General features: G+C 50.5%; 1 protein-coding gene across 2 annotated transcripts in view; it reads left to right on the forward strand.

The window, feature by feature from the left end:
- Positions 1 to 21,485, forward strand: part of pde10a (phosphodiesterase 10A) — a 1,307,205-nt gene that overhangs the window by 575,553 nt on the left and 710,167 nt on the right. The window lies entirely within an intron of this gene.

A 21,485-nucleotide genomic window follows, 5' to 3' on the forward strand; every position in this document is an offset into this window, starting at 1 on the left:
TATTTCGAAACGGCAGACGAGGCATGGACATTTATTGTCGAGGAGAAGCTGGAGTGAGCGGGCCAGAAAAAGAACGTTTGGGACAAAGGTGGGGTGGTGAATTTGTGGGACAAAGGGGGAAGAGAGGACTTCCCAGGTTGTTAAACCTGCGACCCTGTAACTTCTCTCTCTTCCCCATGTCGTGGGGGAGGGGGTGAGGGAGGATGAGGAGCTGTGGGCGCCGGCCATTGGGGGCGGGGCCAAAAGGGGAAGCGCGGGCTTTGTTCCCGCGCTATGGTAATCATGGCGGGAACAGGGAAGCAGGAAGGAGGGGGCCTCGCACAGTGTGAGCCGAGGTCACGGGGGGAAGCCGAGGTCGGCCAGAGTTTGCTGACTTCTGGGAGCAACATGGGGGGTGCAATTACGCTAGCTTGGGATCTAGCGGGGGGGGAGGGGGGGTTAACTGGGTTGCTGCTGCTGGGGAGAAGGGGAAGCTGGTACGGGAGGGGGGGGGTTGGGGCGGGGGGGGCGCCGCCTGGGGGGAATACAGCTACGTGGGAACCGGGTGAGGAGCTGGATTGAAAAAGGAAATGGCTAGTCGTCAAGGGGGGGGGGGGTAAAGAGCCCCCCAACCCGGTTGATCACGTGGAATGTGAGAGGGTTGAACGGGCCGATTAAGAGGGCACGGGTACTCGCACACCTAAAGAAACTTAAGGCAGATGTGGTTTGTGGTTATGCTTCAGGAGACGCATCTGAAGCTGACAGACCAGGTTAGACTTCGCAAAGGATGGGTGGGGCAGGTGTTTCATTCAGGGCTAGATGCAAAAAACAGGGGGGTGGCCATACTAGTGGGGAAGCGGGTAATGTTTGAGGCAAAGACTATAGTGGCGGATAGTGGGGGCAGATACGTGATGGTGAGTGGCAAACTGCATGGGGAGGCGGTGATATTAGTGAACGTGTATGCCCCGAACTGGGATGATGCCAATTTTATGAGGCGTATGTTAGGACGAATCCCGGAACTAGAAGTGGGGAAGTTGGTAATGGGTGGAGACTTTAATACGGTGCTGGACCCAGGGCTGGACAGATCGAGGTCCAGGACCGGAAGGAGGCCGGCTGCAGCTAGGGTGCTTAAGGATTTTATGGTGCAGATGGGAGGAGTAGATCCCTGGAGATTTAGTAGACCGAGGAGTAAGGAGTTTTCGTTTTTCTCCTATGTACATAAAGTATTTTCACGAATAGATTTTTTTGTTTTGGGAAGGGCACTGATCCCAAAGGTGACGGGGACGGAGTACACGGCTATAGCCATCTCGGATCATGCTCCACACTGGGTGGACCTGGAGATAGGGGAAGAAAAACAACAGCTTCCACCCTGGAGAATGGACATGGGATTATTGGCAGATGAGGGGATGTGTTTAAGGGTGAGGGGGTGTATTGAAAGGTACTTGGAACATAATGATAATGGGGAGGTACAGGTGGGAGTGGTCTGGGAGGCACTGAAGGCAGTGGTTAGAGGGGAGCTGATATCTATTAGGGCACATAAAGGAAAGCAGGAGGGCAGGGAAAGGGAGCGGTTGTTGAAAGAACTTCTGAGGGTGGACAGACAATACGCGGAGGCACCGGAGGAGGGACTATACAGGGAAAGGCAAAGGCTACATATAGAATTTGACTTGTTGCCTACGGGTAATGCAGAGGCACGATGGAGGAAGGCACAGGGAGTACAGTACGAATATGGGGAGAAGGCGAGTAGGTTGTTGGCCCACCAACTGAGGAAAAGGGGAGCAGCGAGGGAGATAGGGGGGGTGAGAGATGAGGAGGGAGAGATGGAGCGGGGAGCGGAGAGAGTGAATGGAGTGTTCAAGGCTATTTATGAAAGATTATATGAAGCGCAGCCCCCGGACGGGAAGGAGAGAATGATGTGCTTTCTGGATCAGCTGGAATTTCCTAAGGTGGAGGAACAGGAGAGAGTGGGGTTGGGAGCACAGATTGAGACGGAGGAAGTAGTGAAAGGGATTGGAAGCATGCAGGCGGGGAAGGCCCCGGGACCAGACGGATTCCCAGTTGAATTCTATAAGAAATATTTGGACTTGCTGGCCCCGCTACTGATGAGAACCTTTAATGAGGCGAGGGAAAGGGGGCAGCTGCCCCCGACTATGTCAGAGGCAACGATATTGCTCCTAAAGAAGGAAAAAGACCCGCTGCAATGGGGGTCATACAGGCCCATTTCCTTCCTGAATGTGGATGCTAAGATTTTGGCCAAGGTAATGGCAATGAGGATAGAGGATTGTGTCCCGGGGGTGTTCCATGAGGACCAAAGTGGGTTTGTGAAGGGGAGACAGCTAAATACAAATATACGGAGGCTGTTAGGGGTAATGATGATGCCCCCACCAGAGGGGGAGGCGGAGATAGTGGTGGCGATGGATGCCGAGAAAGCATTTGATAGAGTGGAGTGGGATTATTTGTGGGAGGTGTTGAGGAGATTTGGCTTTGGGGACGGGTATATCAGGTGGGTACAGTTGCTGTATAGGGCCCCGATGGCGAGCGTGGTCACAAATGGACGGGGGTCTGACTATTTTCGGCTCCGTAGAGGGACGAGGCAGGGATGTCCTCTGTCCCCGTTATTGTTCGCATTGGCGATTGAACCCCTGGCAATGGCACTGAGGGGTGCCAGGAAGTGGAGGGGATTACTTAGGGGGGGAGAAGAACACCGGGTATCTCTGTATGCGGATGATTTGTTGCTATATGTGGCGGACCCGGCGGAGGGGATGCCAGAGATAATGCGGATACTTGGGGAGTTTGGGGATTTTTCAGGGTATAAACTGAACATGGGGAAAAGTGAGTTATTTGTGGTGCATCCGGGGGAGCAGAGCAGAGAGATAGAGGATTTACCGTTGAGGAAGGTAACAAGGGACTTCCGGTACCTGGGGATCCAGATAGCCAAGAATTGGGGTACATTACATAGGCTTAATTTAACACGGTTGGTGGAACAGATGGAGGAGGATTTCAAGAGATGGGACATGGTGTCCCTGTCATTGGCAGGTAGGGTGCAGGCGGTTAAAATGGTGGTCCTCCCGAGATTCCTTTTTGTGTTCCAGTGCCTCCCGGTGGTGATCACGAAGGCTTTTTTCAAAAGAATTGAGAAGAGCATTATGAGTTTTGTGTGGGCTGGGAAGACCCCGAGAGTGAGGCGGGGATTCTTGCAGCGTAGTAGGGACAGGGGGGGGCTGGCACTACCGAGATTAAGTGAGTACTACTGGGCCGCCAATGTTTCAATGGTGTGTAAGTGGATGGGAGAAGGGGAGGGAGCGGTGTGGAAGAGATTGGAGAGGGCGTCCTGCAGGGGGACTAGCCTGCAAGCAATGGTGACGGCGCCGTTGCCGTTCTCACCAAAGAAATACACCACAAGACCGGGGTGGTTGCTACATTGAAAATTTGGGGGCAGTGGAGACGGCATAGGGGAGGGACGGGAGCTTTGGTGCGGTCCCCAATAAGAAACAATCATAGGTTCGTTCCGGGGAGAATGGATGGGGGATTTGGAGCATGGCAAAGAGCTGGGGTAGTACAATTAAGAGATCTATTTGTAGATGGGACGTTTGCGAGTCTGGGAGCGCTGACGGAAAAATATGGGTTGCCCCAAGGGAATGCATTTCGGTATATGCAATTGAGGGCTTTTGCGAGGCAACTGGTGAGGGAATTCCCGCAGCTCCCGACGCAGGAAGTGCAGGATAGAGTGATCTCAGAGACATGGGTGGGGGACGGTAAGGTGGCGGACATATACAGGGAGATGAGGGACGAGGGGGAGATCATGGTAGATGAGCTGAAAGGGAAATGGGAAGAAGAACTGGGGGAGGAGATTGAGGAGGGGCTGTGGGCTTATGCCCGACGTAGGGTAAACTCATCGTCCTCGTGTGCCAGGCTAAGCCTGATACAATTTAAGGTGTTACACAGGGCGTATATGACTGGAGCACGGCTCAGTAAATTTTTGGGGATAGAGGATAGGTGTGCGAGATGCTCGAGAAGCCCAGCAAATCACACCCACATGTTCTGGTCATGCCCGGCACTACAGGGGTTTTGGGTGGTGGTGGCAAAGGTGCATTCGAAGGTGGTGGGGGTCCGGGTCGAACCAAGCTGGGGGTTGGCTATATTTGGGGTTGCAGAAGAGATGGGAGTGCAGGAGGCGAGAGAGGCTGACGTGTTGGCCTTTGCGTCCCTTGTAGCCCGGCGCAGGATATTGTTAATGTGGAAGGAAGCCAAACCCCCGGGTGTGGAGACCTGGATAAACGATATGGCAGGGTTCATCAAGTTAGAACGGATTAAGTTCGTGTTAAGGGGTTCAGCTCAGGGGTTCACCAGGCGGTGGCAACCGTTCGTCGACTACCTCACAGAAAGATAGAGGGAATGGAAAAGAAGTAGATAACAGCAGCAACCCAGGGGGGAGGGGGGGGGGAGGGGGGGGGAGGAATCGGACGGACTCTCAGGGATGTTATTGTATATGTATAGGTATTTGGTATATGTAATTGTATATTGGATTGTTGGATTGTATTTTTGGAGAGTATTTATTTTGGACAAGGCAGTTGCCATTTAGTTTTTTTTTGTTTTTGTTTATATATTACTTATTTATTTGTTTAAAACTGGCCACGGTTATTTATATTGCTTTATTGTTGTGTAAAAGAAACACTACGTATTGTTATGTTTGGCCAAAAAACTTGAATAAAATATATTTTAAAAAAAATATATATTGTTCTGCTTACTGTCCAGACAGATTGTTCCATAATGAAAAAACTTGGAAGGATATTACGGTAGCACAATGGTTAGCATTGTTTCTTCAAAGAGCCAGGGGCTTGGGTTCAATTCCCGGCTTGGGTAATTGTCTGTGCAGACTGCATGTTCTCCTTGTGTCTGCGTTGGTTTCCTCCGGCTGCTCTGGTTTCCTCCCACATGGCAAAGAGTGCAGATTAGGTGGATTGGCCATGCTAAATTGCCCTTAGTGTCCAAAAAGGTTAGGCGGGGTTACTGGCTTACGGGGAGAGAGTTGAGATGTGGGCTTAAGTTGGGTGCTCTTTCCAAGGGCCAGTGCAGACTCAATGGCCGAATGGTCTCCTTCTGCACTGTAAATTCTATGATTCATACATAAATACACAATGTAAATGCAGAGACACCGGCATCGAAGTGAAGTATACGGAGTGTAGTACTACTCTGCAGAGAAGATATGTGAAGACATCAGTTCAGTCCATAAGCGGGTTATTCAGGACACTGGTAACAGCGGGGAAGAAGCTGTTTTTGAATCTGTTGGTGCGTGTTCTCAAAATGTTTGTATCTCTTGCCCGATGGAAGAAGTTGGAAGAGGGAATAACCAGGTTGGAGGAGTCTTTGATTATGCTGCCCGCTTTCCCAAGGCAGCGGGAGGTATAGACAGTGTCGATGGATGGGTGGCGGGTTCGTGTGATGGACTGGACTGTGTTCACAACTCTCTCTAGTTTCTTACAGTCTTGGGCCGAGCAGTTGTCATACCAGGCTGTGATGCAGCCCGATACCATGCTTTCTATAGTGCATCTGTAAAAATTGGTAAGAGTCAATGTGGGCATGCCGAATATCCTTGGTTTCCTGAGGAAGAATAGGCGCTGTTGTGCTTTCTTGGTCGTTGCGTCAATGTGGGTGAACCAGGACAAATTGATGGTGATGTGCACCTAGCCGTGCAGGTTAGGTGGATTGGCCATGCTAAATTGCCCTTCGTGTCCAAAAAGGTTAGGAGGGGTTATTGGGTTAAGGGGATAAGGTGGAAGTGAGGGCTTAAGTGGGTTGGTGCAGACTCGATGGGCCGACTAGCCTCCCTATGCACTGTATGTTCTATGTTCTAGGAATTTGAAGCTGTCAATCATCTCCACCTCGGCACCATTGATGCAGACAGGGGCATGTACGACACTTCGCTTCCTGAAGTTGATGACCAGCTCCTTAGTTTTTCTGATGCTGAGGGAACCACCAGGTTCTCTGTCTCCCTCCTGTACTCTAACTCATCATTTTTGACATCCGACCCACTATGGTCGTGTCATCAGAAAACTTTAAGATGGAGTTGGAGCCAAATTTTGCCACACAGCTGTGTGTGTCTAGGGAGTATAGTAGAGGGATAAGTACGCAGTTTTGCGGGGCCCCGGTATTGGGAACTATCATGGAGGAGGTGTCGTTGTTTATCCTTGCTGGTTATGATCTATGGGTCAGTATGTCGAGGATCCAGTTGCAAAGGGAGGAGCCAAGTCCTAGGTTTTGGAGTTTTGAAAGGAACTTGCCTGGGATTATAGTGTTGAAGGCAGAGCTGTAGTCAATGAATAGGTGTCTGACGTAGGAGTCCTTGTTGTCGGGATGCTCCAGGGATGAGTGTAGGGCAGGGAGATGGCGTCTGCTGTGGACCGGTTAGATCATAGAATTTCCAAGCAGAAGGAGGCCATTCAGCCCATCGAGTCTGCACCGGCCCCTGGAAAGAGCACCCCACTCAAGCCCACACCTCCACCCTATCCCAGTAACCCCACCTAACCTTTTTGGATACAAGGGCAATTTAGCATGGCCAATCCACCTAACCTGCACATCTTTGGACTGTGAGAGGAAACCAAAGCACCTGGAGGAAACCCACGCAGGCACGGGGAGAACGTGCAGACTCTGCACTGACAGTGACCCAAGCCGAAAGTCGAACCTGGGACTCTGGAGCTGTGAAGCAACAGTGCTAACCATGTGCTACCGTGCCGCCCTTAAAGCCAGCACTTGGCCTGATGCCTAAACCCAGGATTAAACCAGGGACCTATAGATCTTCAGTCTAACGCTGTCCGAATTGAGCTTTTTTGTGGTGTTTGTGGCAGTAGCGAATTGCAGTCGATCAAGTCATTCTGGGAGTATGGAGTTGATGTGCCTCATGACCAACCTCACGAAGCACTTCATAATGATTGATGTCAAGGTCACTGGATGGTAGTCGTTGAGGCACGTTGCCTGGTTCTTCTTTGGCACTGGTTTGTGGTGGTCTTCTTGAACCAGGTGGGAACATCGAAAACGGAATAGGGAGAGGTTGAAGATGTCCGTAAACACATCTGCCAACTGGTCCACGCAGGATCTGAGTGCACGTCAGGATCCGTTGCGTTCTGAGGATTCACTTTCAAGAAGCACGATCTGACTTCGGAAGCTGTGACAGTGAGTATGGATGTGTCCAAGGCTGCTAGATCAGTACAGCAGTTTGATGGTTTCCTGCTCGAAACGAGCATATAACGCATTGAGTCCATCGGGGAAGGGTGCGCTGTTGCCGGAGATTCTTCTCGGCTTTGCTTTGTAGCCCGTTATGTTGTTCTCAGCCTTGCCACAACCGATGAGAGTCCGTGTCGTTAGTCTGTGACTCTAGCTTGGTCTGGTATTATCTCTTGGCATCCCTGATGGTTTGGCAGAGGTCATACCTGGATTTCTTGTACAGGTCTTGAACGCCTCAGACTTGGCCTTCAGTAGGGAGTGAATCTCCCGATTAAACCATGGTTTCCGGTTGGGGACCGTATGTACTACCTGCTTTGGCACACAATCCTCTACACACCTCAATATTGAAATGACAAGATCCCTCCTTCCCAAAATATAACTATCATATTTGAACTTTGCCAAGAATTCAGTACAACTCAATTGCACGATATAAACTGGCCATCCTTAATGACAAATGAAAGTGTCAAGGGAAAGAGGAATCATCATTCTGATCATGAATGACTTACTAGAACATTCAATACCTCCGACAGATGCTGGCAATGTGAACACACCAACACATATTCCAGGAAATAAGCAAACATGTTGCCAATGTTTTTTGGTGTGTTGGAGGAACAAGTGCCACAAAGTTGATAAAACAGGTATTTTAGCACTTTTATTTCCACACTCATGGATTTCTTTTGTAATAAAATCTTTTTCACAGTGACAATTATTCAGAGTTATTTTTGGATTGCAATATGGCCATAGTATTGTAATCAAGAGATATCCATGTATGTTACAATACGGCTGCATGTTTATGAAACAAAACGAGTTAAAAGGCTGAAATGTCAGTTTATGAAACCACAAAACTTTATTAACAAACAAGACTATAGATGAATAATCAAAATGTAAAGTGCTGGCAGTTAAAGAACTGAAGCAATTGAGGAAAATAAAAATTTTGAGGGAGATTCTCTATCCGCGTTGTGCTCAGCACACATCCCGCTATGCCAGGAGAATAGTGGCAGGGCCTCTAAACAGCCTATGCGCAGGGTCCGAATGGGGTGCAATGCGGCCGGAGAATGCGTTTTTACGCTGGAATCGGGGGCGGTGCCACTTTTCCGATTCTCCGCCCCCTCAAAAACGGCGTACTCAAGGGGCACGTCGCTTGCCATCGGGACGGCCTCTGAATATCACCTGAGGCCCTCCCCGATGCTCCGCCCCCGATGGGCCCAGTCTGACCACGTGGGGCGCATGTCCTCACAACTTGCGGGGACGTCACGTGACGGCTGCGGACTTTTTCCAGCGCCGCCACAGTCGGGTGGGGGGGGGGGGAGCCGTTCTGCTGGCAGGGAGGGCTTCGGCGGGGGCTGGGGGGACTGGTGGGAAGTGGTCCGGTTACAGGGGGCAGGTTTTGGGAGGCAGGGTCTGCACACGGCCAGTGCCATATTGTACTGCGTGGCTGCCGCAGGCCCGGCCGTGCGCATGCGCAGCCACGGACCTGGCCATTCTGCAGCCGTATCCACAGGTAAAGCCGTGGCTTTACGCGATGTAGCTGCTAGCCCCCCACCGGGCGGAGGATCGCTGCGGGGCGGCGCCAACTTTTTGGTCGTACGACCAGGTGGATCCTGCGTACATAGCCGCAGAATCGGAGAATCCATCCCGAGGTGACCATGCCGGGGAGGCTCCGAGGCCATTCTAGTCCCCAGGTTGGCATTGCCGAGGGATGGGGCCTGAAAGGAGGAGAGCCTGAAGTGGGGGAGGAGCACGGGGCATCTGGCGACCCCATAGTGATTATTGCTCACCTGGGGGGGAGGTGGGGCACTGGTACCGACGATTGGGTGTAAGTGGGGTGGGGGGCCTGATGCCGGTGAGAAGAGGGATGTCTGAAGGGAGACTTAGGGGCAGCACGGTGGCATTGTGGATAGCACAATTGCTTCACAGCTCCAGCGTCCCAGGTTCGATTCCGGCTTGGGTCACTGTCTGTGCGGAGTCTGCACATCCTCCCCGTGTGTGCGTGGGTTTCCTCCGGGTGCTCCGGTTTCCTCCCACAGTCCAAAGATGTGCAGGTTAGGTGGATTGGCCATGATAAATTGCCCTTAGTGTCCAAAATTGCCCTTAGTGTTGGGTGGGGTTACTGGGTTATGGGGATAGGGTGGAGGTGTTGACCTTGGGTAGGGTGCTCTTTCCAAGAGTCGGTGCAGACTCGATGGGCCGAATGGCCTCCTTCTGCACTGTAAATTCTATGATAATCAATGGGGAGGGGCAGCAACCCGATGTCAACAGTCCTTGAGGTGAAGGGAGAGCACTGAAGCCCCGATGCCGGCTACGTTGGCTATGTTTACGGTCACTTTAAAAACTTTGCCCCAATCTCTGTGAAACCTGCCGGTGACCACACAATGCTGTAGATGTTGGAAATCTAAAATAAAAGCAGAAAATGCTGGAAAAACTCAACAAGCCTGACAGCATCTGTGGCGAGAAAAACAGAGTTAACGTTTCGAGTCCGTATAACTCTTCAGCTCTGGACAAGAGTCAAATGGACTCGACGTAAACTCTGTTTCTCTCTCCACAGATGTTGCCCAACCTGCTGAGTCCTTCTAGCACTCATTGTTATATACTTTTTAGTTTCTGTCATTTCAAATGAGGAAATCAAGCAAGGGTTAAAGAAATTCAGAATAGAATTTAGTTAGGATTTGATTTTCCTATATTGTGTATTTTGTGTAATGTCATAGCATGTGGCCTCAATCCTGGTTTAACATGTTCGCTCATCATTATCAGCGGTAGGAAAGAGATTTGGGATTTCTTTCCAGGGTTTGTCGATATTGTTCTAACTTAGGTCAGGTTCTTGCTCATTTTGATAAGTATTTGATCTCGTATTGGTTTTGATGCACTGGGACCTCTGTGGGGGAAAACTGAAAAACAACAATTACTTGGGGGGGGGGCGCGGGGGGGGGGGTGACCTTCTGAAGTCCCCCAACCCCCTGTAATTTGTAATTATCTTGCAATTGAGCCTCTCCTATACATGCTGTGATTGTGAATCTGCCTCCACTACACCTGATGAAGGAGCAGTGCTCCGAAAGCTTGTGATTTCAAATAAACCTGGTGTTGTGAGACTTCTTACTGGGATTATTAGGGAAGAGGGTTTTGAGTTTGAGTCATAAGGCCTCTGCTAGTAATGCATTGTTGGTGTAGACACTGTGGCAGTAGGATGCTGAAGAATGGCAATGTTGGGAAGATAATCTTGCGTACTGTTCCGACACTCTGGGCTAGTACATGGTCAATTCCAGCTTCACTTGACCAGGACTCACAACACAATTGAGATTAATTATTAATTCTTAGACAATACCCATAATTTTAGATCTTTGCCTGTCCAATAACTAGTCACCAGGTTTGTAAATGTAAACAGAAATAATTTTTATAAATAACAATAACTATAATTAAATAGGCAGCAAATATAACTGGTTAACTAATATCTAATTCCTAAGCTTCTCTCTATAACTCGTCCCACCCTCTATACACACAGACACACACACAAGACAGACCAACACAGAGGGGAAAGAGGGGGTGTAAAGAAAATACGAAAAGTGAAAGGGTAAAATTCCCGTTTCAGATGGACGCCTTCCAGTTAGATTTTTCTTCACTCTAGGCCTCCAGTTGAATGAGGTCTTTGCTTTTAGTCTATAATAGTTTTCATTGTAGATTCACCAGTTGTCTTTTTGCACACCAATTGAGGTGGCAGACTGCCTCCCAGGAGATATTGCAGATAAGGGACTCGGATGGTGGGTTCGTTTCCGCCCCAGGGCAGGTTAATACAGCGTTTGAGGCCTTTTATCGAGAGGTAAAGATCAGAGCCTACAGAGGAGAGATTGCCAAAGATACAGAGTGGGATTCTCCATTTCAGAAACTAAGTGTTGTCGTCGGGACTGAATCAGTTGACTTCTACGACAGCAAAATTGGCGGCACTCCCGGACCAATTCATCAACCGTTAAAGGGCTAGCACCGACGACACGTGGAACACGAGTGATTCCAATGAGAAACTATATTGGATTCGCCGGAGTTGGGATTGACACTCAAGAGGCTGACAAGCTGCAGCCGCATACAGGCACTCCTCTGACCACACACACTCATCCCAGTCAAAAGATGGCAGGACAGAGAGCTGATCACTGACGCTGAACTCAAGACCCTGCTAGACACTGTAGAGGAGAGACGGGCTACTCTGTACCCCGGGGTGGGAAGGAGATGCCACCCACCGCTGTGGGCCTGGGCACAGATGGCCAAGATTGTGAGTGCCGTGGGCAACACTGGCAGGACCAGCCAGCAGTGGAGGAAAAAAATGCATGACCTCCTGAAGGCAGCCAGGGTGAGTGGGCAGCGTGAGTAATCCCCTTCCCACACACCTGTCACCCCCCACCCGCAACCCAGAGGGCGACCAAACTCCCACCCTGCAGCACTTGCACCCTGGCCAGAAAGGCCACAAGCCGCCCACCCCCTGTGCTGCATGAATCCGACTGCCTAACACTGCGTTTTCTCTTTCCCCCCTGCCGGGAGAAGGCAGCCCATAACCGCCGGAAGAGGTAAAATAACTGGAGGGGGACTGCCGAACCTGTGGCCCCACTGCAGCAGAGCAGCGGGTACTGGACCTGGTCGGCAGGCCTGGAGAGAGGTTGGCATCGGGCGAGCAAGCGAGACCCCGCTGAGTTGTGGTTTCCTATAGCAAGTGTGTCGCCACCACCTGCCGACCCGCGATCCAGTCATGTTAGTATGTACCCCGTGCCCAACCAGGTCCACTGGGCTACACTGCAGTTTAACCTGCAGTTGCTGCATATGTTCAAAGATTCCTTGTGCAGGGGGCTGTTGCTGGCCACGCTGGTGCAGGCATTGATTTCCCTGATACTGAAGGAGGATATGTATCCTACGCATTGTGCGTCGCACTGACCAATTTCGTTGTTGAACGCTGATGTAAACTGTTGGCAAAGGTGTTGGCAATGCATTTGGAGCCCTGCCTTCCGAGGATGATTTCAGAGGAGCAGACTGATTTTGTTAAGGGCCGACAGTACCGGCTAACATACAGCAATTGTTAAATGTTGTTCTCTCCCCCTCCCGAGTGCCCGAGCCAGAGGTGATTATCTCCGTGAAAGCTGAAAAAGTGTTTGATAGGGTTGAGTGGGAGTACCTATTTGAAATTCTTGGGAGGTTTGGTTTTGGGCCAAAATTTATATTATAGATTAGGCTTTTGTGCAGTGTGCTTACGAATGCCCTGAATTTGGGTTACTTCCAATTGAACAGGGGTGCAGGCAGGACTGTCCATTGTCTCCTCTTTTGTTTACCTTGGCAATCAAGCCTCTTGCCATAGCATTGAGGTTATCCACTGGGTGGAGGGGGATAGAATGGGAGGGGAGGGAGCATAGGGTTTCTTTATATCCGGATGGTCTGCTTCTGTAGAACTGAATGGGGTTAAGGCTGACTTGAAGAAGTGGGATCACCTCCCTCTGACCTTGGCGGGCAGGGTGCAGATTGCAAAAATAAGTGTCGTCCCGAGGTTTTTGTTTTTGTTTCAGTGTCTCCATGTCTTTCTCCCCAAACCTTTCTTTGGTAGGATTAACAAAATAGTATCCTCCTTTATTTGGGAAGGCAAGACCCCACTGATTCGTGGGATGTTTCTACAGGGAGGGAGAGAGGCATCTGGGGGCCTTGGTGCTATCTAATTTGTTATTTAATTACTGGGCTGCAAATATTTAAAAGGTGTGGAGGTGGGGGGGGGGGGGGGGGGGAGGGGGGGGGAATGGAGGGGGTCCCATGAGTTTAAGGGTGCTGGTTACTGTCTCACCATTTTCCTCTGCGAAATGTACCTCAAACCTGGAGGTGATGGCCTCTCTGAGGATTTGGAAGCAGTTTAGGCAGCATTTGAAACTGGGCTCTAGTGATATCTGTATATCAATATACATGATCAATGTATGTAAAACTAGTACAGTCAATTCAACACTAGATGTCTCACTATCAGATGATATAAGAAAGACTTCCCCGCTCTTTCTGAGAGAGTGTGTTTCAGGCGAGTGAACCGATAAGACGTAGAATAGCTAGAGAGAGAAAAGTTATAAGTTATTTCATTATTACATTGTATAATTAGTTAGTTATCTTTACTGTATTTTATTTATTTTACTAGTTGAGTATTCAGTACAAAGAACTCACAAATATTATTTATATTACTCAATAAATTAGTTCATCTTTACAAGAAGACTATTGTTCATTTCATCAACTCAGCTGGTTCAAAGAGATATATATAAATTACCTAAGGTAATATAACAGGCTCCATGTTAATGTTGGTTCCTATTTGCAAATTAATAATAATAATAATAATAATAATAATCTTTATTAGTGTCACAAGTAGGCTTACATTAACACTGCAATGACGTTACTGTGAAAATCCACTAGTTGCCACACTCCGGCGCCTGTTCGGGTACACTGCGGGAGAATTCAGAATGCCTAATTCACCTAACAAGCACGTCTTTTGGGACTTGTGGGAGGAAACCGGAGCACCCGGAGGAAACCCGCGAAGAAACGGGGAGAACGTGCAGACTTCGCACAGACAGTGACGTAAGCCGGTAATCGAACCCGGTTCCCTGGCGCTCTGAAGCAATAGTGCTAACCACTGTGCCACCATGCTACTCAACCATTTGACCCGCCGTTCAAGGCATGGGGAACGGAGGGTTTGGAGAGATTTGAGAACATGTTTATTGAAGGGAAGTTCGCCGGGATGGAGGGGTTATTGGAGAAGTTGCAGCATCTGAGATCGAATGTATTTAGGTATTTGCAGGTTTGCCATTTTCTGCGCACGGAGATTCCTTAATTTTCCCTGGCACTATCGCCCTCACTCTTGGTGAGGGTCCTGTCTCTGGCCAAGTTGCGTGAGGGGAGGATTTCAGATACCTATGGCCGGATCCTGTCGTCGGAACAGGCTTCGTTAGAGGAAGTAAAGAGGGAGTGCGAGGGTGAACTGGGTCTGGCTTTTTATGGTGATGTGTGGAGTGAGGCTCTTCACAGGGTCAACTCCATTTCCTCTTGTACTCGGCTCAGCTTGATTCAGTTCAAGGTGGAGCCCAGGGCACATGGCCAGGGCGTGGAGGAGTTTTTTCTTCTTGGGGGTAGTGGATAGCTGCAAACATATTGCGAGGGAGCCGGCGAATCATACACCGGTCTTGCCTAAACCTGTGAGCTTCTGGGTCTCCTTTTTCAGCACCATGTTGGGGATTCTGGGCATTCGGCTGGAGCCATGCCCGTTGGTGGTTAATTTTGGTGTATCGGACTCCCCGGAATTGCAGACAGGAATGAAGGTGGATGTCCTCACCTTCACATCATTGATAGTCGGTACCACCCAGTGCTTCGGCCTGGTTGAGTGATGTAATAGAACTTTTGTATCTTGAGAAGGTCAAGTACACCATGAAGAGGTCAATGGGAGGGTTCTACTGGAGGTGGCAATTTTTCATTTCATTTTTCAGGGAGTTGGTTACTGTCAGTTGCTAGGGGGAGTATGGTTATGGTTGTTTAGGGGTGTTGGGGTTGGGGCGGTATTAGATGTGGGTGGGTTTATTTTGAGATTATGTTTGCTGTATGTTATTGTTTTGTTTTACCTTGCTATAATGGACAACATTTTTGAATAAAAATATATATTTTTTAATTGTTCTGCTTAACCCTTTCAAATTCAGCATAATTCGGTCTCAGCTGTTTCCTTAAATTCTGAAACTTTAGTCCATATGCCTCAGGAACTAATTCATATGCACCCAGAATAACCTTTTTTACCTCTGTGGTTGTCACCACTATTGAATTATATTGTATATACTGCACTGCATACAAGGGTATTACGGTAAGGCCCCTGCACTACAGGTACGGGGGTAGATCCCTGCCTGCTGGCTCCGCCCAGTGGGCGGAGTATAAATGTGTGTGCACTCCGAACGGCAGCCATTTCGGCAGCAGCTGTCGGAGGCCACACCTCTCTCGATTACTCTCTACTCTCGTCTCGTCGTAATTGATAGTGCATCAATTTATTACACAGAGATTTTACAAAGATGGATCTCCGCATCAAGCCGGATCGCCTGCAGCTGCATCCTCAAGCAGACAACGCCAAAAAGGACTTTGCACATTGGCTGGCTTGCTTTGAAGCATACATCGGATCTGCGACAGACCCAATCCCAGAAGTACAGAAGCTCCAGATTCTGTACACACGGCTGAGCTCCGATGTCTTTCCCCTCATCCAGGACGCGCCGAGCTACGCAGAGGCCATGGCGCTACTGAAGGAGAACTACGCTCAGCAGACCAACAAGATCTACACCAGGCACCTCCTGTCCACGCGTCACCAACTTCCCGGTGAGTCTGTGGAAGATTTCTGGCATGCCCTGCTCGCCCTGGTGAGAGACTGTGATTGCCAGGCCGTTTCGGTCGCTGAACATTCTAACCTGCTAATGAGAGACACGTTCATTACGGGCATAGGGTCGGCCTACATCCTCTTAGAAGGGGCTATGCTTGACCTCGCGGCAACCAAGAAACTAGTGATCTCGCTCACAGTCGCCTCACGCAACGTACAGGCGTATGCCCCCGACCGCACGGCCCACCCCTCCTGGGCATCGTGGACCCCGCCAGCGGCCACCCCATCATGGACCCCATCAGCGACCGCCCCCAGCCAACACCACGCCTGCAGCCAACCAACCCTGGGGGACCCAAGTGCTACTTCTGCAGACAGACAAAACATCCCCGGCAGCGCTGCCCGGCACAGAGCGTGCGGCAAGAAAGGACATTTCGCTGCAGCAGTGTGCCAGGCTCGCTCAATCACCACTATTGTCCCTGCACCCCCCCCGCATGCGGCCAGTGGGCGCCGCCATCTTCCTCGCCTCAGGCCACGTGCGGCCTGTGGGCGCCGCCATCTTGCTTACCTCACAACTAATGGGCGGAGTCATCTTGCCTGCCCCAGGTCACGTGCGGCCCGAGGGCGCCGCCATCTTGCCTGCCTCAGGACACGTGCGGCCCGTGGGCGCCGCCACCTTCCCCGCCTCAGGACCCCTGCCCGTCAGGCACCTCATCGGGCCGCTCATTGCCTGCAACCGCTGCCGACCAGCCACGTCTCGCCTCCGTCACGATCGACCAGCCCCGACCGCACAACCTCGCGACCGCGTCAACAAAGGTGAAGGTTGACGGGCATGAGATATCCTGCCTTCTGGACTCCGGGAGCACTGAGAGCTTCATCCACCCCGATACGGTAAGGCGCTGCTCCCTCGCGGTACACCCCATTAACCAAAGAATCTCCCTGGCCTCCGGATCCCACTCCGTGGCGATCCGGGGTTAGTGCATCGCCACCCTCACCATGCAGGGCATGGAGTTGAGCGGCTTCCGGCTCTACGTCCTCCCCGACCTCTGCGCTGCCTTGCTACTCGGCCTGGATTTACAGTGCAACCTCCAGAGCCTAACCCTGAAATTTGGCGGGCCCCTACCACCCCTTACTGTATGCGGCCTCACGACCCTTAAGGTCGACCCGCCTTCGCTGTTTGCAAACCTCACCCCGGATTGCAAACCCGTTGCCACCAGGAGCAGATGGTACAGCGCCCAGGACAGGACCTTCATCAGGTCTGAGGTCCAGCGGCTGCTGTGGGAAGGTATCATCGAGGCCAGCAACAGCCCCTGGAGAGCCCACGAGGTAGTGGTGAAAACGGGGGAGAAAAACAGGATGGTCGTTGACTACAGTCAGACCATCAATCGGTACACGCAGCTCGACGCGTACCTCTCCCACGCATACCTGATATGGTCAATCAGATTGCACAGTACCGGGTCTTCTCGACAGTGGACCTGAAATCTGCCTATCACCAGCTCCCCATTCGCAAGGCGGAACTCCCGTACACCGCGTTTGAAGCAGACGGCCGCCTTTACCATTTCCTTAGGGTTCCCTTCGGCGTCACTAACGGGGTCACGGTCTTCCAATGGGAGATGGACCGAATGGTTGACCGGTACGGACTGCGGGCCACTTTCCCGTACCTGGATAACATCACCATCTAGGACACGGCCAGCAGGACCACGACGCTAACCGTTCCAAATTTCTCCACACTGCCAAACTCCTCAACCTAACCTACAACAAGGAGAAGTGTGCGTTCAGCACGAACCGATTAGCCACCCTCAGCTATGTGGTTCAGAACGAAGTTCTAGGGCCCGACCCCGATCACATGCACCCCCTCATGGATCTTCCCCTTCCCCACTGCCCCAAGGCCCTCAAACGATGCATGGGGTTCTTTTCGTACTACGCCCAGTGTGTCCCTAGCTATGCGGACAAGGCCCGCCCACTCCACTCCACCGGTTTCCCACTGACGGCCGAGGCTCACCAGGCCTTCAACCGTATCAAGGCCGACATCGCCAAGGCCGCGACGCACGCGGTCGATGAGACGCTTCCCTTCCAAGTCGAGAGCGATGCATCAGACGTCACTCTGGCCGCCACCCTCAACCAGGCAGGTAGGCCCATGGCATTCTTTTCCCGCACCCTCCATGCCTCCGAAGTTCGGCACTCCTCCTCGAAAAGGAGGCCCAAGCTTTTGTTGAAGCTGTGTGGCACTGGAGGCATTGCCTGGCTGGCAGGAGATTCACTCTCCTCACTGACCAACGGTCGGTTGCCTTCATGTTTAACAACACACAGCGGGGTAAGATCAAAAATGATAAGATCTTGCGGTGGAGGATCGAGCTCTCCACCTTTAATTACGAGATTTTGTATCACCCCGATAAGCTCAACGAGCCCCCCGATACCCTGTCCCAAGGTACATGTGCCAGCGCACAAGTGGACCGACTCTGGACCCTGCATGACGATCTCTGTCACCCAGGGGTCACCCGCTTTTATCACTTCATTAAGGCTCGCAATCTGCCCTACTCCATCGAGGAAGTCAGGGCTGTCACCAGAGACTGCCAGGTCTGCGCGGAGTGTAAACCGCACTTCTACCGGCCAGACCGTGCGCGCCTGGTGAAGGCCTTCCGCTCCTTTGAACGCCTCAGCGTGGACTTCAAAGGGCCCTCCCCTCCACCTACGGCAACACGTATTTTCTCAATGTGGTCGATGAACAGTCCAGAATCCCATTCGCCATCCCATGCCCCGAAATGACGTCTGCCACCGTCATCAAAGCCCTCGACACCATCTTCGATCTGTTCGGTTTCCCCGCCTACGTCCACAGCGACCGGGGATCCTCATTTATGAGCGATGAGCTGCGCCAGTACCTGCTCAACAGGGGCACTGCCTCGAGCAGGCCGACCAGCTGCAACCCCCGGGGAAACGGGCAGGTGGAGCGGGAGAATGGGATTGTCTGGAAGGCCGTCCAGCTGGCCCTACGGTTCAGAAATCTCCCGGCCTCCCGCTGGCAGTAGGTCCTCCCCAACGCACTTCACTCCATTCGGTCGCTCCTGTGCACGCCGACTAACGAAACCCCCCATGAACGTCTCTTTGCCTTCCCCAGGAAGTCCTCCTCTGGGGTTTTGCTCCCAACGTGGCTGGCAACTCCGGGACCCGTTCTCCTCCGCAAGCACGTGCGGCTCCACAAGGCGGACCCGTTGGTTGAGAGGGTACAGCTACTCCACGCAAACCCGCAGTACACCTACGTAGCGTACCCCGACGGCCGCCAAGACACCGTCTCCCTCAGGCACCTGGCACCAGCTGGATCCCCACACAACCCCTCCCCTCTGCCTGGCGCCACCCTCCCTTCCCCCTGCGCACCCCACCACAGCCCCCGCTCCAGGACAATCCGTCCTCCCCTTGGTTCCACCCGGGGATGAAGATGAGGTCGACACGTTCCTGGAGTCACCGACGACCGAGCTGACGCCTGATTCGCCACCAGCACTGCGGCGCTCGAATGACGGATCAAGGCACCCGACCGTCTAAATTTGTAACCTTCTCTGAAATTTTAATGATAACCTGTATGTAAATAGTTTTCCACCCCCCTGCTGGACTCATTTTTCACAGGGGGTGAATGTGGTAGTCACCACTGTTGTATTATATTGTATATGCTGCACTGCATACGAGGGTATTACGGTAAGGTCCCTGTACTCCAGGTACGGGGGTAGATCCCTGCCTGCTGGCTCCGCCCAGAAGGTGGAGTATAAATGTGTGTGCTCTCCGAACTGCAGCCATTTCGGCAGCAGCTGTAGGAGGCCACACATCTGTGTGTAATAAAGCCTCGATTAGTCTCTACTCTCGTCTCATCGTAATTGATAGCGCATCAACCTTGTGATAATCCTTAGATCCCTCCTCTGACGGGGAACATAACCTTCCTGTGCCCGCTCGGTCAATTTACTTTGCATGGGTAATGTCCACTTTTCTTTCGGCCAGTCCATTTGGGTTGCTATTTTCTCAAATGCTGTAAAATATTACTCTACTTCCTTTTCTTCAAATTTTGGGAGAGCTTGTATAAATTTAAACGTATCACCACTGTGTTCTGTACTAAGGTTAAGCTCCCCTCTAGCTCCTGGCAGCTCCCTTTTAATTTCCAGTGCCTTAAACTGGAACTCTCTTTTGCTTTTCCTTCTCTCTCTAATTCCAACTTCCTCATTTCAATTTGAAAAGCTCTTTATTTTTGCCACGTCTCCAATTCTCTTTCCTTTTGCTGCATCTCTATTTCTTTTCCCTTTTTAAAAAATTCCCTCTCATACTTGAGCTGCAACCGAATTCTCGCCAGCTCAGTTTCTCCACCAGAAAATGTCTTTGATGCCTCACTACTTGGGCTACTTGCTCACGTGTTTTCCTGTGTTTCTAACAGACCCAAGCACTCAGCCAATATATCATATATCTCTGCCTTCTTAGCTTTGGCTGACGTCGCTATTTTTAATTCACTTGCCAATTCAATTAGTTTGTCTTTTCAAATCCCTTATAAATAAACCAAAGGCAGCTCCTCTACCTGAAGAAAAGCTTTAATAATAATAATAATAATTTTCCAGAGCAATAGTGGAATACTACAAACCTGGATCGGGTGCTGAGCTTCAGAGGCATGATAAAGGGATTCCTGTGTTCAGAAACATCTGTGGGGCCATTGAAGGATGTCAAGCGATGTGGCGACCAAAGTAGTGGAGAATGGATGTGAATTCCTCAGACAATTAAGAGCGGTCTTTGAGTTTAAGAAATTGTGATTAGTTTATTACACTGAATGATCTTGTGTCTGTGCATATAGGTAGCTGGGGCTTGTCAGTAGAAATTAAACTTGACTTAGTAAATGTATAATCTGATGTGCTACTTACCTTTAAGTATCTTAAACATGGTTACATGCTTAGTGCCAAGAAGGTTATTGTTGGACACCCACCCTTTCTCCTTGAGAATTGTATAATATGTACGTTTTTTGACTTTGACCTGGATAATGAGTTTAAATGCTTGAATTGCTAACTGCCTTTGTTGAAAGTATAGTTTGTACTCTAAAGGTTTTTTTAAGATGGCCTCAGTTCACTCCCAGGACACAGCGATAACATTGGTCTACTCAGGTGACAAAGAGGAGCAAGAAAATAACCACAGAACTTCGAAAGGATGGGTGTGGGGCGTAATGGTGTGGCAGGAACAATTGGGGGTTGGAATTTTCCATGTCCCCCACGGCGTGTTACTCGGTGGCAGGAGGCCGCTGCTGTTGGCCAACGGCGGGATTTTCTAGTTCCGCCATTGTCAATGAGGTTTCCCATTGAATCCATTCCCGGTGACAGGGGTTTGACAAGAATGGCTGGAAAATCCCCCTAGCATACACACACAATGAAAAAAAGCAGAGCAGGATGAGGGGTACAATGGGCTATGTATGGAGCTGGAAAGGCAGCAGGCAGATGTGTTGGATGTAATAAATAATTTTTACAGGTCTGGATTTACATGCTCCATACACTACCTCAATGGAGTCTGGAGAACTCCCAACAAAGTAAAAGTATAAGTTTCAGTGTGAATAGGAACGCAAGATTGAAGTAATTTTTTAAATGATCACAATAATCCAACTTTCTTTGGTATATTCCTTATTTTGCTTTTAACTGTTGAAATGTTCAACTGGAGAAAAAACTTGATGAGATCCAATTCTCTCCACATCGTTTCTTACAGCACAATAAAATTGAAATTTACAGAAAGCCAGCCAGTGAAGAAAAGAAAAACTTGCATGTTGATAGCGCTTTTCAGGACAACCAGAAGTCCCAAAGCACTTCACAGCCACTTTTTAAAGTGCAATCACTGTTGCAGTGTAGGAAATGTGGCAGCTAATTTTGCACATCAAGCACCTGTAAACAGCAGAGAGCGAGCACTGACATGATGAGCGGACTCCTTCTGTGCTGTAACTAAACTCTATGAT

The sequence above is a fragment of the Scyliorhinus torazame genome, chromosome 1 (assembly GCF_047496885.1).
Source record: "Scyliorhinus torazame isolate Kashiwa2021f chromosome 1, sScyTor2.1, whole genome shotgun sequence".
Classification (NCBI taxonomy): Eukaryota; Metazoa; Chordata; class Chondrichthyes; order Carcharhiniformes; family Scyliorhinidae; genus Scyliorhinus; species Scyliorhinus torazame.